Below are 20,192 nucleotides of genomic sequence, written 5' to 3'. Positions count from 1 at the left end.
TTAGACAATCATCATTGTGACCAAGCTACTCCATATATGTCGAGTCATGTACATAAGTATGTATGTACTAAGCTCTATAAGAGCAGAATAAGTGTGTGGTTGCCAAGTATTTTCTATATAAGCTGAGCTCAACACCTACCTAGTAGTTTCAAAGCATACAAGTGCCAAGTTACATAGTACATCCTAAACACAATAAAACCATAACATGCATGCATCCATTAGATCATAAAATACCTTAACTTAGTAGGTAATTATCCTAGGTCAAAATAATTTTGCAAAAATGTAAACATGAAATGCCATAAACTCAGTCACACAATTTGACATAAGGATTTTACGTGGAAATCCAATTTGGGAAAAACCACTAGTAACATGTTACCCAATTTCACTCTTACGAAGTGATGCCTTGTTAAAGGCCACCCCTATTAAAGGTTACAATACACACTATTAAATGTGACCTGGTTCAAGGATTTCAATCACCCTATTAGGAGCGAGCCTTGTTAGAGGACTTTAGAACATTCAATTAGAATGTCACCTAGTTAAAGGATTTAAAAATAACTTCTAGGTCAAACTTAATCCAAAGGATTTATCCACACTGATATAGTTGTTAGAAAGTAACAACAAGACTTGATCTGATAAACAAAATACAACTCACTTGTAGATCATAGATCTTTGGTTCAGTCCTCGATTCTACTTGGCATTCATACTTTTCATCTCTGACATCTTGTTCACCCTTTAAGCATTCAACCTCTTAAGCCTTCTTGCTTTGTATGCCAATTGCAGTCTCTTCTATTTGGTCACCAAATAAAGCAACACCCTAGACTTCTTGTCTTTCTTAGATTTCTTGCAAATGACAACCTTTGCTTCTAGCCTACTATCTCTATAAATAGATAATTTATATATATTTTTATATAACCATAATATTCCATTTTAGGGTCATGTAAGATTCAATGAATCTACCCACTTTTCCATTTTATTTCCTCTAGAAACTTCTACAATCTTCATTGAATTTTCCTCAAAATGGTTTATCTTTAATTCTATTCCACTAGCTCATCATTCTTATCTTCAACATGCTTCACATAATTCAAGAAATCAAATTAGTTGTCTTAGATATGTCAAATCTTTGATTTAGCACTTTTTACTGTCACTTAGCATCTATACTTTTCACTCAACAATAACAATCTTCTGATGCTTGACCTTCTTAGCTCTGTCACTACTACTATTTCCCTAATGCTTGACATTTACTAAATTTTATTGATGCTCAACAAAGACTAACATTTTTCTTGGCCTGAACTAGAATTTTCTCAGCTTATACTATTATCTTGTCTAGGCTTAGGAGACAATTTTTATGAAAAAACTTATTCTAGGCTTAGCTAAAGTAACCATTTACTTTCTCCTTAAGTAGATCAACAATACATAATATCATCAATGTCTTACTTGGTCTCAATGCTCCTTTTATACACTAAATAACTCAACCTTTCTCTAGGTTCTCTAGTTATCCTCTCTTTTCAAATCCTCTTCACCAATCAACCAAATGATACTATTCAGACTAAAAAGAAATTGTCTCACTGACAAGTAGTAGGTTTGACATCATTAAAAAAATAATGCTGATAGGTTCTACACTTAAAACAATATCTTTTCAACAATCACCCTCTTTGGCATTGATGTCAATCCAATACCAACAACAATACCAAAAAGAAAATTATTATCTTTGAAATTTCTCCCTTTGTTAGTATACGTGCTTCCTCTATATAGGGTAATGTACGCTTTGTCAATCTCCTTCAATGTATCTTCTCTTGTTAGGAATTTCTCCCTTTTTCCTATATCTCCCTCTATATTTCTTATATTTCTCTCTTTGACAACAATGCCAAAGACTTGTCATTTTTTCATGCAAATGTAATTAATTCAAGTTCTCCCTCTATCACCTTGCATGTGACTATAAATCTTTTGATTTAGCTCCTTCATTACTTTAGGAAACTCCTAAAGTAAGATCCACTACACCAAACTTTAAAATATAACATTCAACTCAGTTGATGTAGAGCACTACTCTTTCTTCGTAAGTGACTTTGGATTGGGGTATCACCCCTAGTTTACCTCTCAGATATTCATGGGCATCCTTAGGTAAAGCTCTTGTGAATATATCAGCTATATGTTCTTTTTTATTCACATATTCCATTTTCACCTCTTTATCTTGAACCAAGTCTCTCAAGTAATGATACTTGATCACAATGTACTTTGTCTTTGTATGCATCATAGGGTTTTTTGATATGTTTATAGCACTTGTATTGTCACAATAAAGTACCACTGGTTAAATAATTTCTTCGTTCATTCCTTTGACTAGCTGTTTGATCCATACCACATTTGTACAATTCACTACAACAACCACATATTTAGCTTCAACAATAGATTGAGATTTACAATTTTGTTTCTTACTATTCCAATTGACCAATCTCTTTCCTAAGAAAAATTCTCCACCACTTGTATTCTTTTTGTCATTAATGTTTCTAGCCCAATCAACATCTATATAGGCTTTTAATTCAAACTTATTATTATTTTTGTAGTATAGACCATAGTCTTCTATTCCTTTTAAGTATCTCATGATCGTTGTAACATCCATCAAATGATTCTCCTTAGGATTTTTTAAAAACCTTGCAACAATCTCAACAACTAATGTAATTTTAGGTCTACTATGTACTACATACTACAACTTGTGAAACATAGCCTTGTATAATGTTTGATTTTCTTCAACAAAATCATTAGATTTGGATAGTTTGTGTCTTGCCACCATAGGAGTACTAACAGGTTTTGAATCCTCAATACCAAAAGTTCTCAATATTTCCTTTACATACATAGACTGAGTGATGTAAATACTATATTTCATCCGATATACTTGCAAACCAACAAAGAAATTTATCTCTCCAAACATAGACATCTCAAATCATTTCTTCATTGCATTTGCAAATGTTTTACACAATGCATTTTTTCCTCCAAATATGATATCATCAACAAATATTTCAGCTAGTAAAATCCCTTTACCTCCTTCTATCTTCAAATATAGATTTTTGTTATCATCAGTCTTCTCAAAACCAATCTTCATAAGATAATTGTGAAGCTTTTCATACCATGCTCTTGGTGCTTTATTCAAGTCATATAAAGCTTTGTATAATCTCAATGTAAACCTATTCTTCTAGTATATCATTCAAAAATGTTGACTTCACATCCATTTGATAAACTTTGAAACCTTTGTACCTAGTGTAAGAAAGCAAATTTTTCACTCCTTCCAATCTTGCAACTGGGGAAAATGTCTCTCCATAGTCAATTCCTTCTTCTTGTGCATATCCCTTGTGAACTAATATTTCCTTATTCCTTATGACTTCACCATTCTCATCTAGTTTTTTTTTGTACACCTACTTGGTTCCAATCACACTCTTGTTCTCTGGTTTGGGTACTAGAGTCCATGTTTTGTTCTTCTCAATCTGATCAATCTCTTCTTTCATGGCTTTATTCCAGTCTTCATTATCTAATGCATCCTTCACTAACTTAGGCTCATGCATTGTCAAAAAACATGTATCACTTCTCAAACTATTCCTTGTCATTGGTCAAGCTTCTTTATCTCCAATATTTTTTTTCAGCAGAGTGATGTCTCTTGACATACTTTGACAATATTGGTTTAGCTCTTCTTTCTTCAATGGGTTTATCAACTTTGGAATCATTGTGTACACCTTTATTAGGTAAATCAACATTCCTTTCATGTACACTGATCTTAGAATTAGAATGTATCTTGGCTTCTATCTACAACTTGGCTCCTAAATGCAACTTGGTTCTTGAATACAACTTGGCATCAATTGTATGTGACTCGACAGTTACCAATACTTTCTTTTTTTGATTTACACCTTGGTTCATAGCTTCATCAACATCCATGTCTTCATAGTAGTATAGGAAGGTTTTGTACTCTTTATGTTTCTTCTTAGGTTTAGCTTCATGTACCTTTGTATATTCATCAAACTTCACATTTTCACTTTCCACAACCTTTTTAGTATTATTATTTAAATTATTATAAGCTTTACTTCTCGTGGAATAGCCTAAGAATATGCTTTATTCACTTTTAATATCAAGTTTACCATTCCCACTATCCTTACGAATGTAATACTTGCTTCCAAATACCTTAAAATATTTTACATTGGGTGAGTATCCATACCATAGTTCAAAAGGTGTGGAACACTACCTTTCTTAACTTTTACTCGATTCAAGGTATAGATAGCTACACTTATAGCTTCTCTCCAGTATTTCAAAGCAATATTCTTCTCCATCATGAGTGTTCTAGCATAGTCCATTATAGATATGTTCCTCCTTTCAACAATCCAATTTTGTGAAGGGGTCCTAGGTGTAGAAGTCTATCTTTTGATTCCTCTATCATTAAAAAATATGTCATACTCATTTGATGTAAATTTTCCACCTCTATTAGATCTCAAACATTTCAAGATTTTTCTAGTCTCCTTTTCAACTCTTGCTAAATACCACTAAAACATTTGAAAAGCATCAAATTTTTATTTTAAAAATATAACTATCATTATCCTAGAATAATCATCAACAAATGGGAAATGTACTTGTCACCTTTGTAGCTTTGCAATCAATTGTTCCACACAAATTAGAATGAACTAATTCTAGAATTTATTTTGAGGAGTGATTCTTACTTTTAGAACTAGATTTTGTCATCTTTCCTAACTAACATTGTTTGCAAATCACATTATTAGGTTTCTTCAATTTTGGAAAACTTCTGACTCCTTTCATGTTACAGATACTAACTAAATTATCAAAGTTAACATGACATAACCTCTTGTGCAATAGCCATAGATCATCAAATTCTACAACAAGACAAGTAGCATCATTCATGTCAAGATAAAACATATTACCTCTAGTCTGATCTCCATTTTCAATTAGTTTTCCATCAATTTCATAGCTCTTTTCTTTCTTGTTATAAAATTCAACTTTGCAACATGAAATATTCAATTGTGACACACTCAACGAGTTATAGGTAAGTCCTTCTACATAGTAAGAATTGTCACACATGAGCTTTTTTTTCAGTTTGATTGATCATTTACCTTTTATCAGACAAGATGCATCATTACCAAATCTAACACTATTTCCATTATAGTAATCAAGGGTAATGAGCTTACTTTTATCTCCAATCATGTGATGTGAACATCCACTATCAATGATCCATCTATCACTTTTGTTCACATAAGATATCGATGTAGTTGCCTCATTAGAATCAAAATCATCTTTCATAGCAACATACACAACTTCATCATCATGGTCATCAAATCCATCTTTTGTTTCCTCTTCAAAAATGTACCAAGACTTCTTTCCTTTGTCTTTATAATCTTTTTTGTTCTTATATCTTTTACCTCTATATTTATCTCCACTAATACTATTCTTGGTGCAAAGGTCTTCAGCAAAAGTGTGAATGAGTGAAAACACAATCTTTCAAGGAAACCTTATACCTTCCCAAGGGACTCTAAGACTCCCTTCTCTCACACTTCAACTTTCTACAAACTACTAGAGCAACTTCTTCAAACATCTTCACAAAGTCCACAAAGTGACTCCAAAAGCCAACTTTGAATACTAGGGCACAAACTTGGAAATGATCACTACCCAACTCCTTGACTCCAATCAAGACTTGGAACACTTCAAGGGATGCACAAGGGTCAAGTTTCCACTATAGTTTATAATCCCCAAATTTCACAACCATAAAATGCACTAAGAAGCCTAATTGCTCCTAGTAGTAATTTTATGGGTTTTAGGGAAACAACTTGGAAATTTACAAAAAAAACTTAGTAAAAAAACTATAGTTTCAAATACCCTTTTGGGCATTCCATCTATCGCCCAACTTTCAATTCTCTAATCTACTCCACCACCCCTAAACTCACATAGGTTTCTCAGGCCTAATTGGCCAAAAGAGGCTTGAAACACCTGACAAATAGAAAGGATGGGTTCCTAGGTTTAGGAATTGATGTGGAGGGTTGTCCTCCAACTTAACTCAACATGAGAAAACCATCTACCAAGTTTTAGACTTCCATCTCTTTGTTCACCCTAAAAACCCTCACCAAATTGATTAAATACATGTGAATATTCAACCTAGGGCTCGATCATTGAACCTTTAGATCTTTTGATACAAATATACAACTTAGGAATGTATTAGTACATGTCCTAACCTTGTAAAATATGGGAGGCCATTGAATCCCAACCATGGAGTTACAAGTTAGGACCAAAAAGTCATGAAAACCCTCAATTTTAGAGTTTGCTAACCCAACTTTAGTAAAAGAAAGATATCTCCTTTCAAACTTACCAAAAATGAATGAAAAAGAATGTTATAGAATCAAGATTCATAAATCTATCTAATTATGCCATTTGATCTAGCCAGCCAATCTGTACAATTTTGTACAGATAATAAATACTCAAAAAATTAGCTTATTTCTCCTTATAATTGATTTGTCAGTACAATACTTCACACCTATAATTATTTATAGATTTTGGATGCCTCAATACATCATCCCCAATTGTTACAATTGATATTTGAAAGGTTGGGACTGTTGGATGAAAAGTTGCACTTTTTGACAAAAAGTTATCAATAACAAAAATTACAAATCAACAACTTTTACAATTTTTCGCTTAAGGCCTGATTACTTGTTAATTTTCCTTTCTACAAACCTTATTAAGGTAAAATTATGATTAAAAAAAATTAAAGACTACTATTTACTAAAAATATGCAATTTTGGGATGCTTTGGACTAAGTGAACTTAGTTTTATAAGCACACCTAAAGTTCCTTGACCAAACATAAGATCATTGCTTAGTACATACCAAAATGAAATTAAAACATCTTGTTGTAGATCATTACCTGTCTTTGAAAAGGTCACCATATGTCATGATCCACTTTTTTTTTAGTTCAATCACCTTGGTGCTTTGCACCATACTCCTTTGGCCAAAAGACACTCAATTTCCTTGAGTGGGAATGTATGCAAAATTTTCACTAGTCTTCTCAATACATGTCATGGAAATCCAAGCTTCTTCCTCTAGTGGTTTATCATTCCATTTGATCAAATAAACATAATAGGTATTCTTTCTAGTCTTCCTATTGATCCTCTTTTCTGAAGTAAATTTTATACTTGGAGGGATTTGTCTTTGTAGGTCCTAAAGAAAATCCTTAGAACCTACATCGTCAATGTCAGTAGGAATAGAAGTCATATATGCATAAATATTGGATACATTAAATATTGGTGAAAGGCCTATATCAGGAGGTAAGTCAATCTTGTATGCATTAGGACCACATCATTTGAGAATTTGAAATGGACCTATCATTTTCATGTGTAGTTTTGTATACTTCCCTTTAGTAAGTCTTTCTTTCTTTAGGTGGACCATGACCATGTATCCAACCTCAAAATGTATTTATCTCCTCTTCATGTCTACTATCTACTTGTATTGCTGAGAACTTTTTTGCAATCTCTCTTTGACATGCAGGTGAATGTCTTTCATCACTTCAACAAAATTATCTACCAATGCACTCCTCTAACCAGTGCTCTCTAAAAATCTAAGTTCAAAGATACCCCTTGGATGAGAACCATAGATGATTTGGAAGGGATTGATGCTTGTATTTCTATTGATAGAGTCATTATAGGAGAAATTATCTTGAGGCAATATAATATCCCACACAACACCATACTCCTTTTTCAAGCACCTAAGAAGGTTATATAGGGATTTGTTTATAACTCTAGTTTTCCCATTAGATTGTGGGTGATAGGCATATGACTCAGAAAGGTTTGTTCCTAATATTTTCCACAGGGTATGCCAAAAATTCCCTATAATTCTAGGATCCCTATATGAAACAATGGTTAGAGGTATCCCATGAAGTCTTACTATTTATTTGAAGAATAAGCTTGTAATTCTAGAAGCATCATATGCTTTCTTACAAGGAAGAAAGTATACCATCTTGGAGAATCTATCTACAACAACATATATAATATCATATATTTATTTGGTCCTATGAAGACCCAAGACAAAGTCCATGCTGACTAAATCCAAAGGATTTGTAGGTATTGTTAATGGTGTATATAACCCTTGATTTGAACTTTTTCCTTTAGCCCTCTGACATATCAAGAAAGTCTCCACAAATTTTTTGATGTTAGTTTGCATTCTAGGCCAAAAGTAGAATCACCTCACTAATTCCAAGGTTTTATCAAGGCCAACATGACCAACTAGACTCCAAAAAAGTTTCTCTTTGATTATGCTTTCCCTCATTGAGCATTGATGTATACACAATTGACTACCTTTAAAAAAAAGTCCTTCTTAGATGAGGTAATCTACTAAATCAGTGTGATACCTATCCCCTAACTCCAAAAAAAACCTAATAGGCTTCCTTAAAATATTCATCATTGATGTACATATCTATTAGAGTAGGTATACCAACACTTTCTAACTCCACTTCTTGAATGGATACATTTTTCCTACTCAAAGCATCAAAAAAAATTTTAGCCAACCCTTTCTTGTGCTTGATTGAAAAGGTGTATGATTTTAGGTACTCCATCCACTTGATGTGCCTATGGTTCAACTTCTCTTGTCTATTCAAAAAAATCAATGCTTGATTGTCAGTGTAAACAATAAATTCCTTAGGTAGTAAATAATGCCTCCATTTCCAAAGGGATTGAGCCATTGCATACAACTCTAGATCATAGGTAGAGTATTTTTATTTTTATTCATTTATTTTTTCACTAAAAAAGGCCACATGCCTACCCTCTTGGCTTAAAACACCACCAGTTCCCCTCTTGCTAGCATCACATTCTATAGTGAAGATCTTGTTAAAATCAGGAAAAACTAGTATTGGTTGTTGTGCTACCCTTTTCTTCAAATATTCAAATGACTAGTTTGCATCCCTATTCCATTCAAATTGACATTTTATTCTCCCTTTGATAATATCAATCATAGGTGCACTTATTCCACTAAAGTTCTTAACAAATCTTCTATAGAAACTAGCAAGGCCATGGAAACTTCTTACCTCACTAGTTGATATTGGAGTAGGCCAATTCAGTATGGCTTCTACTTTTGAGGGATCCATATTTAGGTTTCCCTTGGAGATGAAAAATCCAAGGAATACAAGTTCCTCTTGCAAGAACACAAACTTTTCCAAATTGATCCTTAACTACTCCTCATGTAACCTCTTCAAGACCATATCAAGATGCATTAGATGTTCTTCTTTATCTTTACTAAAAATTTAAGATGTCATCCAAGTAAACAACAATAAAAATATTTATGAAAGGTTTGAAGTCCTTCATTCATTAACCTCATAAAGGTGCTTGGATCATTAGACATGACAAAGGGCATTACAACCCATTTAAACAATTCTTCATTGGTCTTGAAGGTAGTTTTCCATTCATCCCCTCTCCAATCTTTATATGGTGGTAGCCACTCTTCAAGTCAATTTTGGAAAAATACTTTGCACTCCCTAGGAAATCCATAAGATCTTCCATTCTAGGCATTGGGAACCTATATCAGATAGTTATCCTATTGATTACTCTAGAGTCAGTGCATAATCTCCATGTATCTTCCTTCTTGGGAGAAAGTAATGTTGGAATAGTACAAGGGCTGATAATTTTCCTTATGAAAAAATTCTCTAGAAGACCTTGTATTTGCCTAGCCATTTTTCATTTTGCTCCAATGTCAGTTTGTAGGTTGCTTTATTAGGCAATGTAGAACCAAATATGAGGTCATAGGTGGTAAAGCATCTATCTTTTCATTAACAATTATACCTTTTTATTGGTCTAACAAGTCTGCAACTTCCTTTAGACCTACTCTCCTTACTATTTTTGCTATTGTTTCTATTTTCACAATTATGGCAAAGCATGGGATATTCTCCTTCTTTAGTGCTTTCAAGAATTCTTTTTCCCCAACTAGAGTCACACTATTACTCAAGGTTTTCCCCCTTTCACCCTCAGGCAATGGTGTCATAGTATAATTTACCCCATCTTTGACCAAAGCGTACACATTCCTTTTCCCCTCATGTTGGCCATCAACATCATACTACCATGGTCTCCCTAAAAGGAGATGGCATACATCCATGTTAGTTACGCTAAAAAATGGTTCATGTTTATGGTTTAATCACCTTTTCACACTAACCCATCCCATTTTCTCATTTCACTAAAATTGATCTTTTGGAAAAATTTATTATCATTCAACCATATTTCAACAATATTCTTCATCATACATATCCCCTTTCAAATCAATTGCAGATCGCTCCAAAATTGATTTCCATTTTATCCAAACTTTCTAGCAGTAATTTGTTCATATAGTACTTTTCACCTATGTTTTAAGAGTGTGGATTCCTAAATACATCATGTCCAAAAGTTACAATTGATATTTGAAAGGTTGGGACTGTTGGGTGAAAAGTTGCACTTTTTGACAAAAAGTTGTCAACAACAAAAATTGCAAATCAACAACTTTTACAATTTTTCGCTTAAGGCTTGATTACATGTTCATTTTCCTTTAAACAACCCTTATCAAGGTAAATTAATGATAAAAACATATTAAAGAATCCTATTTACTCAAAATATGCAATTTTGGGATCCTTTTGGACTAAGTGAACTTAGGTTTATAAGCACACCTGAAGTTCCTTGACCAAACATAAGATAATTGTTTATTAAATACCAAAATGAAATTAAAACATCTTGTTGTGGATCATTACATTTTTTCCACAAGGTCACTATATGTCTTGATCTACTTTATTGTTACTTCAATCACCTTGGTGCCTTGCACCAATTCTTCTTTTCTAGACACCTAGCAACAATATGACCAACCTTATTACAATTGAAAAACATGATAGGTAGCTTACCTTTCTATTTTCCCTTTTCCTTTTTGAAATCTCATCACCAACAATGCTTCAAATCTACATCATCTTCATCAGTGTCATTGTCGCTAGAACCATGCTTGACCAATTGTTAGAATTATTTAGAATAATTGAGGGGGGGGGGGGGGGGGGTTGGGGGGGGGTGGGGTGAATTAGTTATCCAAGGTCCAAATATATAGATAATTTTTTTTAGTATTTAACAGATTCATATTCATATCCATAAAACCATAACATGCATGCATTCATTAGATCATACAATACCTTAACTTAATAGGTCACTATCCTAGGTTAAATTAACTTTGTAGAAATTTAAACATTAAATACCATAAACTCATTCACACAATTTGACACAAGGATTTTATGTGGAAACCCAATTCTACCTAATTTCATTCTTTCAAAGTGATGCCCTATTAAAGGCCAACCTTGTTAAAGGTTACAATACACACTATTAAATGTGACCTCATTAAAGAATTTCAATCACCCTATTAGGAGTGAGCCTTGTTAGAGGACTTTAGAATATTCCATTAGAATGTCACAAGATTAAAGGATTTACAAATGATTTTTGGGTCAACCTTAATCCAAAGGATTTACAAACATTGATACAATAGTTAGAAAGTAATAGCAAGGCTTGATCTGATAAATAAAATAAAATTGACTTGCAAACTATAGATCTCTAGTTCAGTCCTTCATTTTGCTTGGCATTCATACTCTTCTATTTAGCCACCAAATGAAGCAACACCATAGATTTCTTGTCTTCCTTAGGTTCTTGCACATGACAACCTTTGCTTCTAGCCTGCTATCTCTATAAATAGAGAATTTAGATTTTTTTTTAAAACCATGATCATCCATTTTAGGGTTAGGTAAGATTCATTGAATCTACCCACTTTTCCATTTAAGTTCCACTAGAAACTTCTTCTACAATCTTTCTTGAATTTTCCTCAAAATGGTTTATCTTGAATTTTGTGCCACTAACTCATCATACTTATATTCCACACACTTCACATAATTCAAAAAATTAAATTATTCAGCTCATATACATCAAATCTTCAATTTAACAATTTTTACTGTCACTCGGCATCTACATTGTTCACTCAAAAATAACAACCTTCTAATGCTTAGCCAACACTGGGTTACTCAGCACCAAATACATCTTCTCAAATTGGTCACTATTGTTATTTCCCTTATTCTCAACACTTACTAAATTTTATTGATTCTTGGCATATACTAACTTTTTACTCAGCCTAAACTAGAATTTGCTTGGCTTACACTATTTTCTTAGCCAAGCTTGGTAGACACTTTTTATGAAAATACTTCTTCTTGGCCTAGCTAAAGTAACAATTTCCTTTATCCTTAAGTAGATCATGTTAGATACAATTGATTAATTGGGTGTTGTCTTTGATGTTACACAAATGTCATATCAGTTGATAGTCATTGCATGCCGAGCTCACTTGATTAGTGAAGATAATTTTACTTGTCTATCGAGCATTCCTGAGTCTTCTTTGTATAGAAGGTAGTATCTACCAAGCTCACTCAGGTGTTGAAGGAGTTTATGAAGAAAAGAGTGTTAACCTAGCTCACTTAGTTCACAAGGAAAATTGAATAGAGCTAGTATTAATCGAGTTCACTCGATTACCAAAGGAATTTTTTAAGTTCATAGTGTTAACCAAGCTCATATTGGTTAACATAGGGAATCACTTCAAAATTAGTTTCTACCAAGCTAGGTCGGCTACCAAAGGATTTTCTTATTTTGGCATGTAAAGCATAATTATTTTACCTATTGATTCTAGCCAAATAAGGTAATGAATATTGGTTGTTCTAATTTCTATTTGAGCTAACTTGACAATCTGGAAGGTATAAGTAAAAGGTCAATTTGTGATTTCAAAGTATGCAAGTTGAATGAGTTGGAAGAGATAAGAAGAGAGGAAGAAAACTTGAAGGATAAATAGGTATCCTTTTGGAGAAAATAAGTGTTAGTCAATTAGGAAGGATCAAGTATAAGCCAAAATAGAGATTTGTAATCAGCAATTCAATTGCATCTCAAACAAGTCATTTCATTGTTACTCTCTAACCATTGTAGCAGTGATCTAAAACCTCTTAATAAAGTTGGTTTAACAACCATTTGTAAATCCTCTAACAAGGTGGCAATTTTATTGAATTGATTCAATAAATCTTACAAGGCCACTCCTAAAAGGGTGATTAAATCCTTTAATAGGATCACACCTAACAATGTGTTTTTTAACCTTTAATAGGGTTGGCTCCTAACAGTGCTCACTTCAAAAGAGTGAAAAATAGTAACTAGTTACAATTGGTGGTTTTTCCCAAATTTGGTTTCTACGTTAAATCCTAGTGTCATATGTGTTCATATTATTTCTTTCATGCTTGTAAGTAAATTACAGACAATATGTTAAGATTTGCTAAGTTAAACACATTCTACATTTACCGAGTTATAACAATTTATGCATGCTTACTGTGTATGAACAGTAATTAGTTTTATCAGTCTAAATTTTATATTTGGCATCTAAGGGATCTAGGATTTATTTTAGTAGTAACTGATTCACCCCTCCCCCTTAGTTACTCCTCTTATATTTCCAATAGATAAAAAATACATAATATCATCAATGTCTTACTTGGTCTTAGTACTCCTTTTATACACTAATCAATCTTTCTCTAGGTTCTCTTGTTATCCTCTCCTTTCAAATCCTCTTCATCAATCAACTAAATGATAGAATTTAGACCAAAAAGAAATTGTCTCAAAAGCAAGTAGTAGGTTTGACATCATTGACAAAATAATGATTGTTCCATGACAGGTTCTGCACTTCAAATAACCTATTTTCAAAATTTTACACCCTAATGACATGGATCACAGATCCCTATGTTTGTGATCAACAATTTAGATGAAGAGGCTAACTATGGAAGCATCTAGAAAACCCTTTACAAAAATGTTTAAATAGAGATCTTAACCTAGGTCAAAAAAAGGGATGTGCAGAGAAAAGAGTGTATGCAAACAAGGAGAAATATGTGAATGGCGAAGTGAAATGATGTAACACTAGTCTTGCTCCTACCCCAACTCACTCTAGGGCCTCTTTAGAAATTTATTCTGACCTAATAGGCTTACTCACTACCCTATTCTCCTTAGGATCTTAACTATGAGATCCTACCTCCTTCAACTAGTGAACATTGACTAAAAAGAACTACAACTCCATAAATTACTTCCTAGGTTTGTACTAGCTCTCAATGCTTCCTCTTCACCAATTCCATATCTTGCCTCCACTTGATTAGAAAACACCCCACCAATGGGAATAGACCTTTAGAAGGTCATTTAAATCCTTTCCAAGACCTAAAACCACTTTTTCATATTGGAACCCTAATCAGGTTCACAAAAACATAATAGTTGCTTCCCAAATAGGGCTATAAGAAATGAGCCCCACCTTTGATGAAAATATTGAATAACATAAAAAATTCCTTAATAAGGAAGAGAAATAATTCATGATCTAGACACCCTTTTCAAAGACCTAAAATATTTCTTAGGTCCATGGTCCCCAAACTATACATATAGTACAACTTACAAATATGCCTAAAAATAAGGTTTTTAGGCTTTTCAAGCTTGTCTAGAGAAAACTTCACTTTTCCCTCCTAAAATATTTCATCAACACTTTCTGTTCAAATTTGGGACTTCTATACTCATGCTTCTACCTTCCTCCAAGATTTGATTGAAGCTATCTATGCATTCAATCCCTCCTAACACCTATGTAATCTATTGTGATCCCTAGCCATGTAACTTTGGCTCACCTAAGGCATCACCTTAAAAATTCCTCCCTTTCTTTCTAGGGCCCCTCCTTCACTATAAAATATGTACATAGAGTCATCTCCCTAATCCCAAGAGCCCATGTAAATTCCACAATGGGAAGAGGATCCATGACCCTATCTTTACCAGTTGCTTGATTCAGGACAATAGACTACAAGAAACAAAATAATTTAAACACCTAACTAGAAACCCACAAAATGCAAAATTAATACTGAAAAAAACCTTAAAATCAATTCCTATAACACTTCTATTGATCACAAAACTTCATCTAATCCATTAAAAAGTCAAAATACTCCGAAAAATGGAACTGTGACTATTATTCCTATCAATCAGTCTGTACACACTTTTGTTCTTTTTCCAACTCCATCAATATGTAAAGTATGGCCTTAAATATTTAACCAAGATCTAATACCAATGGTTTTAGATAGTTATGAAACTTAAAATTTGAAGTTTCTCCTATGCAATAAAATGTTGTCAATGACTACATTGACAACTTTTTAGCAACTTTTATAACTTTTTGAATTTGACATTCAAACTTGATCCTAAGCCCACCAAACTTTACCAAAAGCCTATCTAAGGTTTTAAAACATTGAAAAAGGACCTTAAGTCCCTTTCTTGGTCAAATTACCATCAAAATAATAAAAATACCCTTTTTGACCTAATAAGGGGAACTTGCAACTAAGGGTAACTAAGGCTTATTAAAGCTCCCTGTTATAACACACCTCAACTTAGGACCAATTTAGTCCCTTTATTACCATAGTGGAGTGGATAGTACCACTAAAAGCCAAAAAAACTTAGGAACCCTAGGTCTTCCATGAGCCCTCCCTTGGTGCCCCTACACTATATTGTAACTACAAGCCAAAACAACTTAGGAACCCTAGGTCTTTCATGAGCCCTATCGAGGTGTGTACACACCATACTTCCCCACAAAGAAAAACTATGTCACTCATGTGGATAATAGATCTTTGGAGATGCCCACTTTGTTGAGGTCTATCTCAGTAATCTAAGTTTCCCCTAGCTTGTACCTCCACTTGATGAGGTGTTCCATGTACACATTATGCCTAGTGGCCTTCTTGACTCTGGAATCCAACACATATTCAGATTCTAACTTGATTGGTGAAGACACCACTATTGGTTGTAGATCAACATTGACTCCCTGACTATTGTGAGAAATCTTAGGCAATGGACCTTTAAATTGAACCAAGTCTTGGACATTGAAAACATGAGAAAATCCCAAATTGGATGGCAAATCAACCTTATATGAATTGGATTGATATTTTGATATGATTTTACAAGGTCTCACTCTCTTTAACTACAATTTAGTTTGCATGCCCTTCTACAACCTAGATTTGTTCAAGTGCACCATGGCATAATCTCCTATAGAAAATAGAATATCTCTTCTTTTCTCATCTACCTTGGCTTTAAACTTTTGTGTGCTATCTTGGATAGTCTTCTTCACTTTCTCTTGGATTTTTTTAATAGTTTGGGAGAAATACTTAGCATGACCACTCCTATATTCCATGCCTCCAAGATCTATTAACTCACATACCCCTCGTGGATGCATCCCATACACAATTTTAAATGGGCTTCTACCTGTGCTTCTATTCTTACTATCATTGTAAGCATATTCTACCTGAGGAATGATAACATCCCATGTTTTCCCATATTCTTTAGTTAGGCATCTCAAGAGATTACCTAACACTCTATTCACTACATTAGTCTAGCAATTTATTTGAGGATGGTAGGCTGAACCAAATGAGAGATTTGTACCAAGTCTACTCCACAAGGTCTTCCAAAAATGGGTCATGAACTTCACATCTCTATTTGACACAATACTTAGTGGTAGGCCATGAATCCTCACAACTTCTTTAAAGAAAAAGTGTGAAATGCGGCTAACATTATTCATTGTCTTGCATGGTATGAAATGCCCCATTTTGCTAAATCTATCAACCACTTCATAAATATTGTCATATCCCTACTTTGTCTAGAGAAGACCTACTACAAATTCCATGCTCACACACTCCCATGGCCTATTTGGGACTGGTAAGGGCTGATATAAACTTGCATTTCTCATTCCACTTTTGGCTTACAAACACACCATGCACTATTCAACATACTTAGTCACATCCTTGAATAGTTTTGGCCAATAGTAGAATATTTATACCAACTCTAGATTTTTTTCACACAAAAGTGACCATTTAGGCTCCCATTTTTCTTTTCTTGAATGATGTTCTCCCTCATTGATCCTCTTGGAACACATAACTAGTTACCCTTAAATAGTAACCCATTTTGCAAGGTAAATTCAAAGAATTTTCTATGGAAATGGTCCTCACAATTAGAACATACTTAGTATACTTCTGCAAAGTCTTTATCCTCCTTGTAGAGGTTTTTAGATCTCTCTATCACAATGCTATGTAATTGAACTTCTTGGATAGTTAAAAATATCTTGCTTAATTCATTTGCTACCTTGTTCATCTTCCCTTTCTTATGCTTGATTATGAAAGTGAATGTTTGCAAGTACTTCATCCATTTCAAATGCCTATTACTCAACTATACTTGAGTGTTGATATATCTTAGAGCTTGGTTATCAATAAATACAAAAAATTCCTTAGGCAATAGATAATGTCTTCATTTCCTAAGAGACTAAACTAAGACATATAGTTCTAGGTCATAAGAAGAATATTTCCTCTTAGCTTCATTCTATTTTTTTTGAAGAAGGCTATTGGCCTACCTTCTTGACTCAAAACTCCCCCTATTGTCAAGCCACTTGCATCACATTCTAGGGTGAAGAGCTTCTCAAAACTAGGTAGATATAAGATAGGTTGGTTTGCTACTTGTTTCTTTAACAACTCAAAGGATTTCTCTACTTCCAAAGTCCATTTGAATCTAGAATTGACCCCACCTTTAATGGTATCTAACAAAGTTGCACATATGCCACTAAAATTCTTAATGAATCTCCTATAAAATTGGGCTAAACCATAAAAATTTCTTACCTTAGTAGATGTGGTAGGTGGTGGCCAGCTAAGAATAGCTACAACCTTCTCTTGATCCATCTTCAAGGACCCCTTTGACACTACTAAGCCCAAATAAACAAGCTCTTGTTTGAAAAACTTCTCAAGGTTTATAGAAAGCTTCTCCTAATGTAACCTCTACAATACAACTTCTACATGTTTAATGTGCCCCTCCTTGATTTTGCTAAATATTAGTATATAGTCTACATATACAACCACAAAATTACCAATGAAATCCTTAATCAATTCATTCATGAGCCTCATGAACATGCTAGGAGCATTTGAGAGGCCAAATGGTCACAAGCCACTCATACAACCCATCTATTGTCTTAAAATTTGTTTTCCACTAATTTCCCTCCTTAATCTCAATTTGATAATATCCACTTTTAAAATCCAACTTTGGGAAGTACATTTCCTCTCCAAGACAATCCATGAGATCCTCAAACCTAGGTATGGCAAACCTATACCTGATTGTGATCCTATTTATAGCCCTTCAATCTATACACAGTCTCAAATTTCCCCCCTTCCTAGACTCTAGTACAATAGGGACTACACATGGACTTATACTTTTCTGGATCAAGACTTTATCCAAGAGTTCTTACACTTTCCTTGCTACTTCCAAGTTCTAGGTAGGAGTGTGCTTATATGCTACCTTGTTTGGTAAGGATTCACTAGGAAAAAAATCAATTTGATGGCTTATCACCCTTCTAGGAGGTAAGGTGCTAGGAGTTATATCACTTACAATCTCTTTCTATTTTTTAAGCATTGCTTGTATCTATGTTGGCAATGGTTCTTTGACTATCTTTTCCTCTCCTTTGGAATTTAGTACAATTACAAAGCTTTTTCTCTCATCATCCTTGAGATCCTTAAAAAAATCCTTCCCACTATATATCATGACACTATAAGTATTCTATAATGGTTCATCACCTTCCAATAGAGATTGGATCTTGAAAGTTATACCTCCTATTTTGAATGATATAGAATTTTCCTTTCCATCATACACTCCCTCTCTGTCAAACTTCCAAGGTCTACCTAGTAGTATATGGAAAGCATCCATGGGTAAGATGTCACATAATAACCTATCCTTATACCCTACTATGGAGAACTTAACCCAATATTGTTCATTCACTAGAATACTTTGACCCTTGTTGAGCCAATTTACCTTATAGGGGTTCACATGGGGTATCTTGGTTAGTTTGAGCTTGTTGGTTTCCTCCTCTAATATTATATTATTAGTAGAACTAGAATCCACTACTACCTTACATACCTTCCAAAGAATCTTTCATCTAATCCAAAACAAATGTCTCTTATGATTAGTTCATCTTGAGCTGGTTGCTTGGTGAATACCCTTCTAAACATGAGATTTTCACCTTTCTTTGACTCTATATGATCCACTTTAGGTTCTTTGCCACTAGAGTTATTCTCTTGAGCATATGCCACTCTCTTGTCATGGTTGGAAGAAGAAGGCTTATTAGGTCACTTATATGCTAGATGGCCTAGTTGACCACAGTTATAGCATTTCATGCTAGAAAAGTAAAAGTTACTTCTTCTTGATCCTCTGCCTCTATTAGAGCCTCCTTGGTTACCTCTTCCTCTACTATAACCTCCTCTAAGAGTTCTTTCAATAATTTTCTTAGTAATTTTGTTCTTACCTTGGTTCCTCTATTCACTACCTCTACCTTGATATCCTCCTCTTTGTCCCCTCTAATTTCTTCCCTTTCCTCTATCCTTGAAGCTAGACTCTCCCTTCTTTATATTCTTTTCTTCCACCTTTAAGGTTAGTTGATTACATCTCTGAATAGTAGCAGGTGTCCACAAACTTAACTCTTCTTGGATATTCTACTATAGACCACCCAAGTATCTATCCACTTTTATTGGATCCTCTTCTTGCTTCTTGGACCTAAAGCATAACCTCTAAAATTCCTCTATATAAGAGACCACTTCCATGTCTTTCTTCTTTAGCCCTTGTCTTCTTTTGTGGAGTTTAAAATCATAGTCCTTTGGTAGGAAATTATCCTTTAGTTTAGTTACCATTGCATTCCAATTGGCTATTGGATTATTACCCATCCTAATCCTCTCATCTTGAACATATTTCCACCATGTTAATGCTGATCCTCTGAGTCTTGATTTAGCTACTTTGATCTTTTGTGATTTTGTCACTCCTTCATATTCAAAGTGATTCTCCATTCCATTTATCCAATCCATTACTACATCAATGCCATCTTCCCACTAAATAGTGAAATACCTTCCAAGGCCATCCCTTCTATGGATTTTATGGCCTTCAAGAAAGTATCTTCATTCAAGATAGGGTTTGGTCTAGGGACAATATCTTTCTTTGCTATCTCCTTACCCCTATCATTTCTCTTTTCTTCATTTTTCTTGGCTACATAATTAACTACATTAAATTTTATCTTCACTTCTTCTAAGAATTCTTCAAAGATTCTATTCTTCTCCTTTTTCCTATCAACCTCTTTTCTTAGCTTT

This window comes from Cupressus sempervirens, chromosome 9 (assembly GCF_028749045.1).
Source record: "Cupressus sempervirens isolate cs-2001-9-10 chromosome 9, ASM2874904v1, whole genome shotgun sequence".
Lineage (NCBI taxonomy): Eukaryota > Viridiplantae > Streptophyta > Pinopsida > Cupressales > Cupressaceae > Cupressus > Cupressus sempervirens.
Note: the sequence above shows the minus strand (reverse complement) of the source record.